We start from the raw sequence: 18,368 nt of genomic DNA on the forward strand, positions 1-18,368 counted from the left end.
TAGGAATATTCATGAGAAACGTAGGGTTTCTTGTGACACATACTGTAGTGACAAAATTCTTCGTGCAAAGTATTAGAATTCAAGCCAAAACGTTTGGAGGACAATATCTAGACACCATCATCAACACTTCAATGTACCTAGACAACTAAATTATCTGGAGGATTATTTATGTAAAAACTCGTAGTGTGAGACTTGGACATTGTCAACAGTTTCCAGCGCATCTAAGCTCTTAATCCACGAGAAAGTTCTATCTACTACGTAGTACCCTAGAAATATTCTCTAAAAAGTTTTTTTCATGTATCATTTTACGACTAGTTCTACATTTTTCTACGTAGACTTTTAAAGTTGTCTAAATTTACCAAAAATTAATCATCAAACTATAAGTAAGAGTATTTAATGATTATTTTCATAAAAAATTTTCAGTAAAACGTATTGATACACTGGTGAATAACATTTCGTACAAATATCAAATTGAGAAATTATTGTCGTATTCAATTAAATTTTAAAAATGATTACACGTTACACTCATAAAAATGATTCATTAATCAAAAATAATCAAATTTTTCATTTATTACTTTAATATTAAGGATTTTTATCACACAAAACACATCTTCGTTGTCAACTAAACCTTTATTATTTTAACTTTCCGCGAAATTCAAAATACTTACAGTGAAGGGATTACATATCAAACTGAAGGAATTACTTGGATTATACGTCTTTTATTGGATAATTATACATAAGATTGAACTTTACTTAGGGAAAGTTCGTGTAACTTACAACTAACTGTTTTCTGCAGTTAATATCAAAAGTAAAAACAAAAAAAAATAAGATTGAGAGTAAAAACATATAAACCTCTAAAGACAATTCAATATTTAAAAAAAGTGTTTTACATTTATTTTTATGTATGTACAATTGTCAATAGGTCTAAAGAAAAAACATACTTATAAAATACATACAATTCAAATATTCATATTTTAGAGAATTATTATACTTCCAGGCAATACTTACCAAGTTTATTTTTTAATTTATCCATAGTCAGTATCATTAATTTTTCTATACATAGGTAATATATTATATACTGTGGTTAGTATTGCTACAGAAATGCAAACATTTGACTAACAATGAATTCCAATCAGCTCTCTTTGATTTCTTGACGTTGTTGTCTCCTAAATCAAAAGTATTCAAAAGTTACGAGATATGTTCTTTGATACTGAAATTAGTTTCACTAGTGTCAAAATCCAAAATTGATTTACCACGCATGTGTTTTTATGTCATTGTCAAAAAATTCCTTATTATGCCAGTTACAATTATTGGAGCAATGGTGCAAATGTTAAATAGACATACTACTTGTCTTATTTTAAATTATGGTACATCAAGAAACTATTTAAAAATGTTAAAAACTTGCGCTGGAAGTGAAAAAACATACTCGTATTGTATTTAAAGAAATTTTTTTAACTAAGTTTTGAAATAATATATAAATAAATCTTCTAGTTTTCGATTTTTTTGTTGGTGTTTGTATTGTGAAAGTTAATATTTGAACGATGTATGAAGTCATGACAGGGATGGTTTACACGTATCTATAGTAATAACCATCAAGTGCACTTGTGTCCACATGTGTAGTCAAAGGTGACCGTTAGTAAAATACAGGATTTTACATTTTTTTTAAGTTTAGTTTTGGATCATTTTCGAAGAAAAAGACTTCTTACATGTTGATATCGCATTTTAGATTAGTACAGACAAGAAAACTACTGGCTTTTATGACCAGTGTTGTATTATTTATGTAAAAAATACTAAGTAATATTCAACTTTTTTTAGCGACATTAAAATAAATTAAAAACAAAAGTAAGCCTAGGTGAAATTCTTGAGGGATACTCAATGCCAACCGATGTAGCCTTACTTATTTAAATCTGTCTATTAGGTATGGATAGATTAAAGCACATAATGATCCTTCTATGCTTGAATCTTTCAGTTTTTGTAAGTATTTAATGATTCATAGAATCAAACACTGGCAAAGTCTAGATAGTTTACGTTCAATTAGGATCGAGTTGTTTCTTAATGCATCTGAGATTAAATTAAAGAAAGATATATGATATTAGTTGTTGTTGAGTTATTTAGCCTAAAATTAGGATGTTTAGGATTGATGGATTTAAGGTACAAATTTAGGTTTTTGGTGATAATTGCATGAAGTAATTTGACCATACTATTTATTATTGAATTGGGTCTATGATTTTTTACAATATTGATGTCTTTGTTGTAGATTATAGAGATATTAGTGTAATATATTTGGGAATATAACTAAAATAAAGACACATGCGTTGAAGTATGACTAAGTTTATTAAAATATAAAGAAATGACACAGTTTTATCGGAGAACCATTATACATCCTCTCAGATCCATACCTGACAGCATCGAATTGACGCAAGTCTTAACACTAAATACTTATAGTATATACACGCTACATCTGATGTACATGGTACTACGTATATTAACATTATGTACAACAATTAGTAATATCTTTAAAACTACATTCTTTTACTTATAACCTATTCTCTGTTGCAGGTTGCATCTTTCAAGTTTTCGTCCTCGATCTTACATACAAGTTGAAAAAGTACAGTACTACATGAAGTAACTGGGCTTCATAACTTGAACAAGAATATGTCGATACCAGCAGATAATGGAAATAATTACTGCCGCAAAATCGCTTTAACTAATATTGGCCACAGTTTTGAGACTACTCATAAAATTTACTAGAATTGGACGCAACACCGACAGTAGCTTCGAATACGCGCATATTCAATAAAAATCGATAATCGTACTGTCGTCGTCGTTGTCGAATACTAGTAAAAAATTATCATCCAAAGTTGTTGAAACAGATAAACTCGCACAAGAGGAATCATAGCATAACATATCGTAGCATTGACTCTAGTAGATCATGGCATAACTTGTAGCAACAAAAATTTATATATAAATATATGTAAATGCAATTATAGTCTGAAAAAGAGGGACGTCAGTCTTAAATTACTAATTGAAAAAAAAAAATAATTTTTTACACTTGACGTTACATTTCCTCACTAGTGCTTTTTTTACCATTTACTCCTTGCATGTTTTTTTTATGTAACATCAAATTGTCTGAAAATCCTAAGTGGCGCTCCACAGTGGGCCCAGTATTGGAAAACCATGCCTTGGAATAGTCAGGCAACCGTGAAATCCCCAACTAACGTCAAAGAGAGGGGTCAGCCGGTTATTACAGAAGCCCGTACGGGTCAGCACTGACTGTATTGCAGGTAAAGGCGCCACTTGCTACGTGTAGCTTGTGAGCTGTGTGCTTAAATTGTAAAGGAGGCCTAAACTGATTATCCATAGTGAAAAATTTGTACAAATAGGCCAGATTTTGAGTATAAGTAAGCGTTTGGGTAAGTCAACAGAGCCAAAAATGTATTGCTTCATTAATTTCGCTGGCTTTTCAATAATTGTCATGATTATTCGTTGCAGTTATTTATGTTGCACTCTGGTTAAATGGTTCGTCGAAAAAAACTCTAGATTACAGAGTATAGGTTAAGTCTGAAAAAAGTTGGTTTATATTTCCATTTTTACACGGTTATTTATCCAGTAAATTGAATTGACAGTATACAGGTATATACGACGATATTTTTTATATCGGATAATCCGCCAATCATAAATGATGTGAGCGTTCATTTTATAAAATTTGTCTACAGGTGTACAACCGTAATCAACCATGGCATTTATTACCATAACTGATGATCATATTTCTGTGAAACTGCCCTGTAAAAAGAATCGTATTAAGCTGGAAACGATTCACGCAATATTCCCAAAAGTTACAACTCTAACATACAAATCAAGTGAGGATACTTGTGTTTGCGAGGTTGAAAACCAAGAAATTATTACGGTTGACGGAGTTGCAGATTATAAAATCTATGTACCTGAACCGGTGAAATGTACGTCAAATTATGTATATATGTATATTTTTTTTTTCATTGTTGAGTGTAAATATCTACGTACGAATGTTTTTCTCCAGTTAAACTAGTAGGACTTACAAGCAATTAAAGAAAAAGAGTTGACAAAATTCTAGTCTCCCTCGAAAAAGTAGAGAATTCTGAGGCTGACTTGAAAAAAAGGAATGTGCTCAAAAAAGCTCAAATTATTTTATAGCAGAATACTGTCTTGATGAGATTTACATAATTTTTTTTCTTTGTAGCATGCTATACTTAACAAATCGACGAAATTCATGTCTATTTGGTGGAAACATAAGGGTGAAAAGGATAAAGGCTATGAACAAATGAAAGGATCCATGAAAGGTGTAAAAACAATACAGTTGGATCTTCAAAAATCATATTCTTATCAAGAAATTTTACGGCTTTCTTTAGATGCGATGAAGAATGATTTTAATTTGATGTTTTTTAGAACTTGCAATTTACGTCTTGGTAACTATCAAGACATCATTTTTGACAAGTTTACAGATACTAATGGAGCAGAAACGGATTTTTGGGGATTTAGCCATAAGATTAAATCCCGTAATGGACAGTTGAGATTGTATTTATTGACAAGTACGAAGGGTGAGCCAATAAAAACGGCTGATATTGATATTATAACGGCAAATTCCGTTCACCTAGTATGTACAATCTAACATATTATGACAAAAGTTGAATTACCAAATTTCATTTACGATATGAATTATGAATTATGATGCATAAATATAACAAAAATAACCGTTCATGTAATATATAAAATAAAATTTCCCCGCTTTATAGAAGAAGGAGAGGCATTGTATCAAGCGGGAGAAAACCGAGGCGATGAGTGAACATGAATTTGCCTAGAGCAGCAGTCTCAGTAAGGAGTCGATAGAGAGAAGTGGGCTCGTACCCTATTCCTCGCTGTCCTTCTTCTGTGGTTCTGCCAAAACCAAGCGAATAGAACCAATATAAATAATATTAGCTCTGCACGTTTTTGTATGAGATCAAACTTGTATATATTACATGGAAGTTAATGAATTTTAATAAATCATAAATTTGAATATAATATTGAAACATTTGTGTCTATTGTTTGCTTTTGGTAAACATATGAATGTCGTAAGGATGACTTTTAGGCTCGTGCCCTGAATTTCAATCTTCCATACATATATTTAGCACCTTCATTCTCTTCCAAAATAAAAATAAGGCAATTCCACGCTACAAGTAGAATTGTCGTTGAGTCATCGAGAAAATGACAACTAAAGTGAAGACTAATCGTGGGATAGGACCACGACAACACATATCAGATAAGTACGCCGATCAAAGATATTCCAAGACCCTTCCGAAATAGTTCGCGTGAAAGCACTAGTATTGCTGACACCAAGAACATTTCTACCCTAACTTGATTTCCTCCAAATCATCTCCTGGTAGATTAGAAAAGATACATCCAATACATAAACACAAACCATACTCCGTGCAGGAAGAAATTGCTTGTAACGCTTCACTTTATGATTTCGATAATATAATAAAATACTATAGACCTACATTTATCAAATCACCATAATATTAGCCGTGAGTTTTCCGTGTCTTATATATGCATAGACACGTATCGATCCATATTTCGGCAAGGTAACAAAAAGGCCAAGACCGTTTGAATTCTCGGGAATCCGTGTATGCGAAGGCCGTTGAATCGGTTCAATAAACTCATTGAAAAATAAACACTTTGGGTGCACAGAGACCTTGAACAAGCTATAGAAGCTTATATATATGTATAATTTCGTTTTTTAAATAAAATTTTCTATTCATAACACGTCCTAACTTAAAACATCAAAATTCAAATTTGAACGCCACACGCGGATAATGTACGTATAGTCCGCTAAGCAAACGCTAGAGCGCGTTCACCAAAAAAATGGAAAACCTTCTACACAAGGGGATGAAAGGCCCGAAATAATTCACGTAGAGCAATTCCTCCTTTGGCTAGGACCCGTCCAATGGCGTTACCTAGTCATGACAGATGCTAAAGATCCTGACTTCGCCTTCCGTCACCTCTTCATCTAGGATTCGTTGAACGGAGTTACCTGGGCAGACAAGCCAAGGGAGTGAAAACTACGTGGGTCGGAATATATTAATAGAGATATACAAGGTAAATAATTTTGTGGTTTCTACTGGGAGATTAATACTTCTATGTATGAGGAAGTTTGCCTTGAAATCTCAAAGTAGATGTTGTTGTTGTTGGTTAGATGGCGTTGGGTACCCACAGGACTCCGATGTGCCACATTTTATGTGTGTAATGAAACTTTAAAGATATTTCAGAATTTTTGAAAGCTGGTTTGCTAAAGCATATAAAGGATGTAAGAGAACACTAGAATGTTAGTGGAAAAAGTGTGTCAACTTTAAAGGTGGATGTTGCTCTTTCTTAGGAATTCGGAAATGAATATGGCTGGTGGAAGTGTAGCATCTTTGAGGAGAATGGTGGAGTTTTTAATTAAGTTTGAGTTCGTTTTATTAAAATATTTGGTGAGTTTTATTAGTAGTGGACGCTTGTGTGTACCATAGTCTGGGCAATACCACAGGATGTGTTCAATGTCTTGAACGTCGAGGCCACAGGGGCAGTCGTTGTAATGGTTGACTCTGATTCTGGAGATGGACGTCGTATGAAATCTTTGCAGGTTTATTTTGGAGAACCATGGGTTCGAGAGTGGATTGAAGAAATTATTAAAATAGTGGATACCTTTGTTTCGGCCTTGAGTTAATGTTAATGATTTTGTAAAAGTCTGAATAGTGAAATAAGCATATAATATTAGTGCCTTTGTAGATTGCCTCTTTGGCTAAGGAGTCAGCGATTTCATTGCCTTTAATGTTATCGTGGGAGGAAATCCAAACAAGCCTCATTTGAGAGTCGGATTTGTGATTTTCGTGGAGAAGTTTTTTAATATCTAAGATCAAGTGGGAAGTATGTTTGGATTTTATAGGCGAGAAATTTTTAATGCTTTCTAAGACGCTTAGTGAGTCCGTAAAGATTGTGGCTTTGGAAATTTTGTTGGTTTTTATGTGATTAATTGCTAAAAATATTCCTAGCATCTCAGACGCAAATATAGACGCGTATGATGCGATTTTGTATTGTAGATTTGTGTTTGAGGTAGGTGAGTAAACGGCTACGCCGTTGAGCTGAGAAGTATCTTTGGAGGCGTCTGTGAATAAAACGTATTCTTTCGAGAGGGTTTCATTGAATATGGATGAAAATTCTGCTGAAGGGTTAGTAGATCCAGAACAGGTATTTATAATAGGCGAGTACATGAGGTCCCAGTAGTTGTGTTGAAATTAAACTGGGGTCGCAAAAGGTTGTAAGAGTGTGTCCGTTAGGAGAGATATCTCGTGAAAGGACTTGGTGATTGGAAATTGAGTTCTAGTGTCAAAGTTGTCTGAGATTTAGAGCTTAGTGGTGAGGTCAGAGATTTTTTGAAACAGTAAAGAGCGTTGAAAGGGGACAATGGAAAGAGTAAACTTTTTTGTAAGATGTTGGATCCTATAGTGTATAAGAGGTATTTTGGTTTCGGCATGCATCACGTTTATTGGTGTGGAGTTTCTATGGCCTACAGAGAGCCTGATGGCTTGGTTCTGAAGGAGTTGCATTTTATTTCTGGGTTTGGGGCTGGTTATGTATAAACAATGCTATACAAATGTATTAAAAACTATTTCAAATTTTCAGAAATATTATTAAATTTACTTTTTATATTTATAAATTAATTGCGTTCTATAAAAAAAATTAATTGAAAAAACAAAAGGACAAAAATCATCTTTATTGAAGTAAACAATAACATAATCAGTTTTTTGCTTTCATTTTGTACATCTAGTGTTCTACGCTAAAAAAATGACTTTTACTAAAATAAAAATGCCTAGACATTATTTCAATGTATAAATCTACCGATTAAACTAATTTAATAGATACATGTCAAAGCGGATTTCCTTACAAGCAACGAAAAGAAGATCTCATTCGAGTCTAACGTGGAGTTACACATTTCATCTTATACCGGTTATGATTTATGCTGAGCTACGTCACTGACAAAAACACAATGAATTCTGTATCACTACAAAACATACTCACACAAAAAGAAAGAATCTACTTTTCAGTGACGATTACTATACTAAATTTTTTACAAAGAAAAGAAGAAAAGATGACTCAATATAGGTCACGTATTGCCTTAGCAGACAACAAAATATTGTCATTACGACTTTTTATTAATATATAACATAACTTATATCCATAAGAGTTTGCACCATGACCAAGAAAACACATCTAAAAACATTTTCTATTAACACATTCCAAATAAGAGTGAAAAGTCCAGTATGATTTTATTTTCCTTTTGCTACGGTTTCATTACGAATTGCATATTTTTACACTATCCCTACACAGAATATATGAAGTATTCTACACATGTTTTAAAAATTGAATACTTTAAAATAAAATTTTTGAATTTTTTGGGCGTAATAATAATAATCATAATAATCATACTGACACATCATAATTTATTCACCATACAAGAGAAATTCTTTGTTTTGGTACTCATACAGAATCACGGTTTTTAACAGGCAACGTAAATTATCAAGTACTAATGAAGCTACTTAAATACTATCACACGTCAACCCAATCAAACTAACGATGACAGGACTCCATGGTACAGCATTTAAGTAGCAAGAAAATACTATTGAGCTGATAAAATATAATCTTACAGACGGGTATTGCGACGTTTTAACCTATGTCTCTCGGACCCGGCCTCCACGAAACAATGCCACTACTGTAAGATAATATTTTTTATTGTAATTTAAATCTTTTATAATAAATAGTGAGTGACACCAAAGTAGTTCTCCTGTAATATACTAAATCATGACTGATGATAAAAAATAATTTATTGGCCAACTGCATTATAAGTAAATGTCAAACGTGTATGGGATAATACAGTAAGTATTTTTATATAGTATAGCCGTTAAAAAACAGAAACATAAGAAATACAAAAAGGCTAGTTAAAAAAAAAAAAAAAAAATTTATTATTTTTTGTTATATGCGTTTACTTTGTGACAAATCAATCCTACACTGGCCCTTCGAACTAGTAGTAAAATTTTTTTTGTATTAAAATCATCTTTACACGATGTTTTATTACCTATAGTAGGTACCGATACCTAGTCTTTAAAAATATTGACGTCAGATCAGACGGTATACAGCCAAAAATAAGGAGTAATAGCAGTGCATGCACCCGCACGTGCGTGTATATGTGTGTGTGGCTCAAGATCCACCAGTATATCGATTGATAATACTAATATTTCGATAACAGTCTTTACAACTAATATAGGGGTAAAAAGCCTTATTCAAGTTTGTAAGTGAACTAAGTAGAAATTGTTAAAAAAGAATTTTTGGTAATGTGTCTTTCTGTCGTCAACTGGCCTGTTAAAAACTTTTCAACTCGTGATTCCAATAAGTATGTGTTATTAATATCGGCTTACTGAAGTATTAGAAAACACGGCAGTACTGTATGGCGTACAATATTAGTATCATCCAGCAAACAATGGAATCTTACGATAAGATCGTCAGTGATTAGGTGTTTTTGTAGAAATATAATTAAGGTGGTTTACAAAAAATTCAATCTTATTGGAGTACAAAGATCGTCTTAACTTCGCGCTTGTTTCATATTAAATTTACCTGCCAGTAGCGCGAGGCGAGTGTTAATGAGAAATCGGGAAAAGCGGGCTTTGAAGGTGTGCCAGCTATAGCTCCGATGCACTGGCTTTTCGAGCTCTCGTGAATAATTGTATTATTTTCTCGAGCAGTTTCAAGAGAATGTAAAAAAAAAAAAAAAAAAAAAGTAAAAATTGGAAAAGTAGAAGAACATTAGGAAAAAAAGCTCGTAGCTTTGACTTCTTCAGAAGTGGCATGAAAAAGTGTCGAAACACAAAACGCAGCAACACAGTGATAAAACTGCGCGCTTGCATTGTTTTTCTGTTATCACGCTCGCCCGCCGCAGTGATAATAGGCCGAGGTAGAGTAGGAAATTGAGAAAGAGGCTTCTCCAAACTCTCCGAGCGGCTAATCATTTGTGAGTGCGTGCGTACCTATATTGATAATTAAAAAATACTTATGCTTGGTGCAATTAGCCAGTCAATCAGTTATCTATCTACAGCGCGTTAGTGTTTAACGAGGTGAGTAGTTATCGCAATATGCCCAACTAAGCGTAGCAGCAGTAGCTTTAGTAACAAGTGACCAGTGGAGTGAGACGATTAGTATTCGTTACGACCTCAGGTGTTACATTTTATATTCGTGTGAACGTCTTGCTTCGAGTTAAACGTAAAAGTTTTTAGTGAGAGCCGTAATTTTATAAACTTAGCAACATGTCTTGTGCGGAAGCAAGTGAAGTGGTTTGCAAGAATAGTGCCATCATCAAGCTGCTGAGATGCAAGCCAAAATCTCAACACCGACAGCAGCTACCTCATTATCCGCGCAACGGATATTTAAAAACTGTCATGGGTGGCGGTCTTGCAACTTCAAAATCGTTTAAACTCACCGTGCTTGATTTTTATTTCAATAACGGCAAGCAGAATGAGCGCGCAACCGCTCATAAATTTGATATCCATCGGTATCAGCTACAGAAGTGACTGCAAAACGAAAAGACTCTTCGCGAGTCTTGTTCTAAGTTGGCCTCAAGCAGTGGAGTTATTGTTTTAACTTCATTGGCCTTGAGTCGAAAATTTGGCAGACTGCAGATAAAATCTGCAAGCTCTACGTCTTCGCTAAAGCGTGGACGTTCGGATGAGGACAGTGGCGAGGAGCATACCCTCGTCCGTCCAAAGCGGATTCGCAGCAGCAGCTGTGGAACGGCCGCAACATATGATGTGGACCAGGGCGAGATACTGGAGGCTTCGTTGCCATTGAGTGCAGCTGAGTCCGGTGCCCGGTCGCTCAACAGCCAAACGCTGAAAAAACTATGCAAAAGTGCAAAAAGTGACAGTCTTGCGTGCCAGAGGCCAGGCCTTAAAATTAAAATTCTTGACGTTTGTGCCATTAATAATAAGTTTTCTAGTAAGGCCAAGGCACGTAAGGTTGGCCTAACCCTTAAAAAATGGATGCTGGAAGATAATGACGTCAAAAAACTTGTCAATATCACAAATATAGACAAGTTTCAGCGTCCGGGACCAGTAGAAGAGACACAGGAGCCAGTCGTTGATTCACTTTTGGATGATGCGGATGCCTCTGCGGCTTGCCCGCTGACGCCACCCAACAACAGCTCCGATGGACCCGAGCCAGATTCCAGCTCACTACCTGCTGTTGTGAGGTCGCGGAAGTGCCAACTGCCGTCCTGGTATTTACCACCAGAATAAGACAGTGAACTGTGCGAGGTGAAGCGAAAGAAAGATTTTAAAGGACATTAACAACCTTTGTTGCGGGGTATGCGTGTGTATATAAAACTTTATTAAGCCATGCTGTATAACCACGTATGGCTTCAAAGATTATTATGCTTAGCAATATTTTTACTTTTACTTGAAATTTATATACATAAGAAAAAAGAATCTATTTAAATTTATTATTATTATTATTTTTAATTTTTATACACTTTTAACAAAATTGAAATCGATTTTTACTTTTACTGCGTGTTTTGGTACAAATTGAAACAAAACAACTTATGAATACTTATTTTCAATTCTTACTTATATTTAACAATTAAAATGTATTTTAATTTATGTTCATTCAGAATTTTTTGATTTATGTAAATTTAACATGGATACAATGTAAATATTTGATGATATTTATTTTATAAAACTGATCCTTTATAATAAGATCATTCCTGTATAAAGTAACTACGTTGAACTGTACAAAATAAAACTTTTGTAAATGACTACTATTTCATTTACTACATCGAATCCATTTTTTTCCTACATCTATTTCAGACCTCTTGAGTATCAAGAAGGATTTTTTATAGTTATAATTAAACCGAGTGAAACTGAACCCTACCGAAAAAGTTGAGACTATTTTTTTCCTAACATATAGGGCTGGAACCAAAGGGGTAACGAATATAAATACGACAGCCTAATTATTTGTAACGATCAAAATGAAATGATGAATTAACCTATGTGTGTAGGATTCGTGAAAAAACAATTTTACTTTTAATTAAATAATTTTTTCTCCAAAAATTAGACTTTTCAAAATCAACGTTCACTTACGATAAGTGAATGATCAGATCTTAATGTCCATCAATATTGGTCTTCACCTCGGGTCCGACTCATGTAGACACGTTGAAGGAATACGGCACATACCTTGTGGGGATCAAATTCTGTGCGATACGACATCATTACAAGTGTATACTTCAAACCAAAGCTCAAAATGGCAATTCAAGCTTAGTGGCTGGTACTTGACAGAACTCAGAAGTGCTGTTTTCCGCGTCACATTTTTAATTGGACAACGAGAAACAAAAACAGAGAGGTAAAAACGCACGAGTGCAGAAACAAGAACTCGAGATAGAAGAATGTTTTTTTTTTTTTTTTTTTTTTTTATGAAGCGATTCCAACAATTTTCGTAGTAGTCGCAGAAAATTCCTTGTTATATGCTTCATGTACACGTTTATTACCGTTAGTCAAAATTATGCTTGGATTTTAAGAGTGTAGCAAAATGAGTTATGCGGTTTTTATCTATATCATATACAGAACCAAATGGATTTTCTAAGAGCTTATCCCGTTAGGAATCACCAGACTTTGCTAGGAAAAATTTACATAGGGACTACGCCACCCAAGAAAATTTTCACAGATACGTATATATAATCATAAGCGGTCAATAATATCATGCACTTAAAATGTTTTTCTATCTTTATGTTATGACTTGTTAGGTGAGTAAGAGATAGTAACAGTATGATGGATAATTATATTAATTAACAGTTAAAATTAATTATCTGGCTCTACCGTACGAACTGGTATACCAAAACTGTTTATATTAATGAACGGTATTGATTATGTAACATAAAAAAAAAATAAAGTAATATTGTTAGTACGTATTTTTGATGGATAATTTAATGTAATGGTTCCTTAATTTTTTATTTTATTTTTCGTATTTTCTTTAACTTTAAACTTCTGCTGCAGTCTTGGTATATTTTTCTATTAAAATCTAGATTCACCACCTAAACATAATTCAACTAAAACTAGCAACAGTACTGTACTCGCAGGTAAAGCCCCAGTATCGATTACTTGTGTTCGATATAAACTCCTGTGACATCACAAATTTAATTTAAGTTATGATCAGTTAATCATATTTAAATAATCACAGTATAAGTTATTTAACGTTAAATGTTTTTTTTTTTTCAATCATTGTAGAGAGAGAGAGAGAGAGAGAGAGTACTGTATTAATACAAACTTTTTAAACACTAAAAGCTCAGAAATCATGCCGGTACATCAACGATTTTATTTATGTGGCAATGAAGCAACTTTATATATTTTAGTCACTTTACAATGTTTCTTCGTATAATGTCGCCTCTAAAACTCTCCTTATCCATAATGCGGACTCTGATATGCGTTCCAACTAAAATTGTTTGATGTTGAGGTTTTTCACGAGCGAAAAACTTCAAAAAGTTATTAAATGCACTTATTATAAAAAAAAAAAGTTTACGTTACGACTGTTTTTTTACGTTTGTTATTGAAATGGTGTACTGCGTTCTATTCTAATTTTAAGACTTACTCTTACCAAGAAATCACCCAGTATTCACTAAAAATATTCCAGTTTACCTTTTAACTATGTAGAGGTGTTTAAAATAATTGTAATTTACCTGTACTTTGCGATAAAGTTATTTCAATGAAAATACGTATTGTTTTAGAACGCAAGAAATGTAACGATAATTTTATATTTATCATTAACCTTATTATAATCTTTTTTTCAGCGGTTAGTGGCATTTACAGCTTTATTTATTATCAGCGAATATGGAAAAATAATATAATAAACTGGTTTAATATTTACGAAGACACTATTTACCGAAAATAAAATTTGCCGAATAAAGATTTGCCGAAAATTTTTAATTGTAATTCGGCAAAAAAAAAATTCGGAATAACGTTTTTCGGGTTGCTATACTTTCTACACATTTATTTCGGCAAGAAAATTTTTCGTTAATTTAATACATCGGTTAATGTCTTTTCGTCAAATCATTAACTTCTCAAAGGCAGTGTGACAGATTGAGCTCATGTTCAATTAGTTTGTCGAAGAAAGTATTTTTGGCATCTGGTTACATAGGTAACAATGACTGTGTTTTCAATTCAGGGACTAAATGCTAAGAATGTCTACTTCGACGAGCTGAGCATGAGCTCAATCTAACCTTTTGAATTTGGCTTGTCGAATAGGACATTCTCAGCATTTAGTCCCTGAATTGAAAACACAGTCATTGTTACCCATGTAACCAGATGCCAAAAATGCTTTCTTCAACAAACTGATTGAACATGAGCTCAATCTAAGTATATATTGGGTTTGGCTTGTCGAAGAGGGGATTTTCAGCATTTTGATACACAGTGACAAACAGAATAATTGAATAAGTAACACCAATGATTGACTATTAAAACTACGTCGACAAGCTGTTCCATGTTAATTAATTGTTTTTTTAAAATCGTTTTTCAGTTACAACAACTGTAGAAGAAGCACTAGTAGTGATAGAACGTCTGCAGGGCCAGGTTTCAACCGCTGATGAAACGGTGAGGCAGTTGAGGGAGGAAAAGAGTGTCCTACAGCGTAAGTTTTAATTTTCTAAATATTTAATTATTTGCATATTATAAAAGTAGCTAAAAAATCTTGAAAAATAATACGTGATGAAATGTTACCTTTTTTTATTTTTATTTTTCTAGATCTCAATGAGCAGTTAGTTGCTGACAACAACCAGCTGAATACAGCGTCAAGGGAATATGTCACCCAACTATCCACGAAGTTAGAAATGATTAGAGGGCTTGAGAGCACTTTGACGGAGCTAAAAAGCAAAGTCCAGTCTCTGAAATCTGGCCATAGAGGCGGCGGAAGGGGAAGGTCTAGCCGTGGCTATTATAGACCATATACCCCAAGGTTCCGGGGTGGTCGCGGAGGGAATATCGGCTATCCCCAGGGACCAAGTGTGTCCTTGGTACTAGAAGGTGTGCGTGCGGTAAGATAATTTAATCAATGTATAGTGTGTAAATTTATCTCAATAATATGATGCAATCTGAATGTAGAAAAATATTTTGTATTTTAGGAAATGCAGCAGCTTTCCCAACGCTTGAACGTGAGTGCACAGGCAGCCCCTCCAACGCCCAATATCATGGTAGTGCTGACCTACCAGCCACCGGCGATACATGCTGGTATGTAGACGTACCGGCCGGTGACGCAACCGCACATTACCTACATGTAAACAGAAAGTTGTGCAATAAATTGAAAACCACGAAAACTGATTTTGTGAGATTTTTATTTGTCTTCTTTATAAGTATATGAAGCTGAAACAAGCCGACAGACTAAGCCAACGTACTACATAAAGCGTCCTTCAAAAATTCATTTTGCAAACGATGCACAAAATGTGAACAAGTAACTTTTTCTTGATCATCGATACCAAATACCAATAACCACTTCATGTCAGGTACTTCTAACAGTTAGAAACAATGATATTCAATAAATAAACAATCCGAAACGCGCAGAAAACGAAAGTATTCTATTAAAAGATCTCTAATAACTTTCTTCCAGAGTATGGGATTGCCCTGTTAATTAGCAAAGCATATTCCTGTGTATTTATCAACAATATATTATTAGTTTTCCGTCGGCAGAAGAATTAATAATAGTCTTGTTTACTAAATAATTACACGGAATCCTCCAAAAAATCTAAATATTCTTAAAATTTCGTCTGTAACTTTGTTGTGAGCCATAAAATTAATGTAAAATATGACACAACTAATCTCTGTAGACCTACTAACAATATCTTGCAGGTTGCCGTCAGCAGAAAAATCAATAATAATATTATTAAATAAATAAATAACTTTGTTCCAAAGCATAGAATTTATGTTAAAACTTGTACAGCTAATTTCTGTGTACCTACTAACAATATCTTAGCAGTTTGCCGTCAGAAGAAAAAACAATAATAATCTTATCAAATAAATAATTAGACGAAATTTTCGAGAAAATCTAAATTTTCGTAAAATTTCGTCTATAACTTTGTTCCAAAGCATAGGATTGACGTAAAAACGTACACAGCTCATCTCTGTGTACCTATCAACAATATCTTATCAGTTTGCCGTCAAAAGAAAAATCGATAATAATTTTCTTAATTAAATTCTGTGCTGTCCCCCCAACAAAGGGGACACATGTCGCGAGGTTGTCCTATATAACCGACCCCCTGGCGCCGAGGGCGCAGTCTGGGGCGCAAGGCCAAGAAACGTGTATTGCCAAGTCTGCGGCCTACGAGGAGTAACTTTTAAGTCACGCAGCGTATGCGAAAAATTACGGGAGAGTCTGGGAAACTGGCAGCTGGGGGGTCAGTAAGGAGCTTGCTCTCTGGACCCCCCAGGGTGGGATGCGAGAGAAGCGTGCGAAGCGATTAATCGAAGCGAAAAGACTGCAAAAAATCGGCCGAGTGACGAGAAGCGTAGCGACCTGATGAGCGATAGCGGTAGCATTAAACTGTTCAAGAAATTTCGGAGTAAGCGAATAGGGAACGACGCGACGAGTGCGAAGTCCGATTCAGATACAGGGAGCGTGGGTCTGCAGGATGTTCGCAGTTTGTTCATAGGGGATGCTGAGACGCTAGAGACCAATCAAGCAATAGCAACAAGCGAGCGAGTGTCGACAGACAGAGTTTTACTGAGTAAAATTCAAGATAGGCGAGACTTGAGTTGGATTAGCGCAGGGGAGAATCGTAGGCTGATGCCTCTCGGGGAGGGGAGGGCATCAGTAGAGGAGGATAAGCGAGTGGGAGCGGATGTGAGCGATCAAGAGGTCGAGAGCCAGTGGAAATGGTCCAAGCCGATGTCGTGGGACGCGTTGGATAGTGCGCTACCAAAGAGGTACAAGACTATAGACGAGATGTTGCAGGAGAGAATCAAGGAGAAGACGACTGAGCGTACAAATAAGGGGTTGCTCCAACTTCTTCCCAACGACGCCTCGCCCTCAACAACCGGGTTCCCAAAATTTTTGAGTGAGGAGGACCTCGCCAAGTATGCAGGTGGGCTGCATGAAGAAATTGCCAGTGTGAGCGGCGACAATCGTAATTATATCCGCGTATCGATCAGAGGTCAGAGTTATAAGACTTTATTAGACCCAGGAGCAACCTCCTCACTAATCGGGCCTAAGGTGGCCGAGAAGTTCGAAAAGCGCCTGTTGCCGAGTAATTCCGCGATGCGTAACGTAAATGGGGGAGTGACCAGCGTATTGGGTGCTAAAGGCTCAGATGGACGTCGGAACAAAGGGAGGCGTTTTATATTTGAAAGCGGTGCCAAACATCGATCAGGACGTTCTTCCGGGGATGGACTTCTGTCAGAACTTCGATATCAAGGCTAATTTCGGTAAGCGACTGTGGCGCGCGAGCGAAGGGCCATGGGCTTCGTTTGTAGGGGGGAGCGACAAACCCGAGAGAGTGATCTACTCAGAGTGCACCAGTATCGTGGAAGTGAATAAAGATCATAATCAATTCACCAGCAAACAGACTAATTGGAACCTTCACACTACAATCTTCTGGACACCTATGTATGTCAAAGAATAAATCCATAGTCATCACTTGCACTAATTCTGATTATATATTGTAGATTACTAATATCTCAATAGGTTAGAGTTCTGATTACTAAATACCATCCATTAGACAGTGCAAATAACCCAGAATAGATATACCTTACAATTGTAATATCCATGAGCAAGTTGATTAAATCACACAACAAAGTAGTATCTCTACAAAGGAAGTTACACAAAGCTAAAGAGCATTACAATACCCTATATACGGCCTTTAGTAATTTACCGTCCAATAAGACAACAAATATGAGTGGTACTAGACATAGTTCAGGTGAAGTCGAGAGAGACACTGATGCATTGTAAGAATTGGATGCGGTAATTCATATCAATTATGAATCCAAGACGAATCCACTGACAGATGAAGATATATCTAAGAAGATGGAGATAATTGCGGTCAATCAGTGCTCTGACCTGAAAGAAGATTTTGAGAAGAGAATTAAGAGTGGAAAGTTTGTTAAAAAGAAAAGGGTAAGAGATGAGAAGAGAGCATCAGAGGTTGGAATTCCTCCGTTAGAACCTTATGCTGGGGAAAGAAACTTTGGAGCTGATGAGCAATTTGACCTAAATGTCCCTATAGAAGATGGCGGAGATGATCAGAATTGTGGCGAAGGTGACTTTCCATCCGATAACGAATCTGATATGCCTGATCCTAG

This window comes from Copidosoma floridanum, unplaced genomic scaffold (assembly GCF_036245765.1).
Source record: "Copidosoma floridanum isolate Cflo_tuat_1 unplaced genomic scaffold, Cflo_Japanese_pri ptg000035l, whole genome shotgun sequence".
Taxonomy (NCBI): Eukaryota; Metazoa; Arthropoda; class Insecta; order Hymenoptera; family Encyrtidae; genus Copidosoma; species Copidosoma floridanum.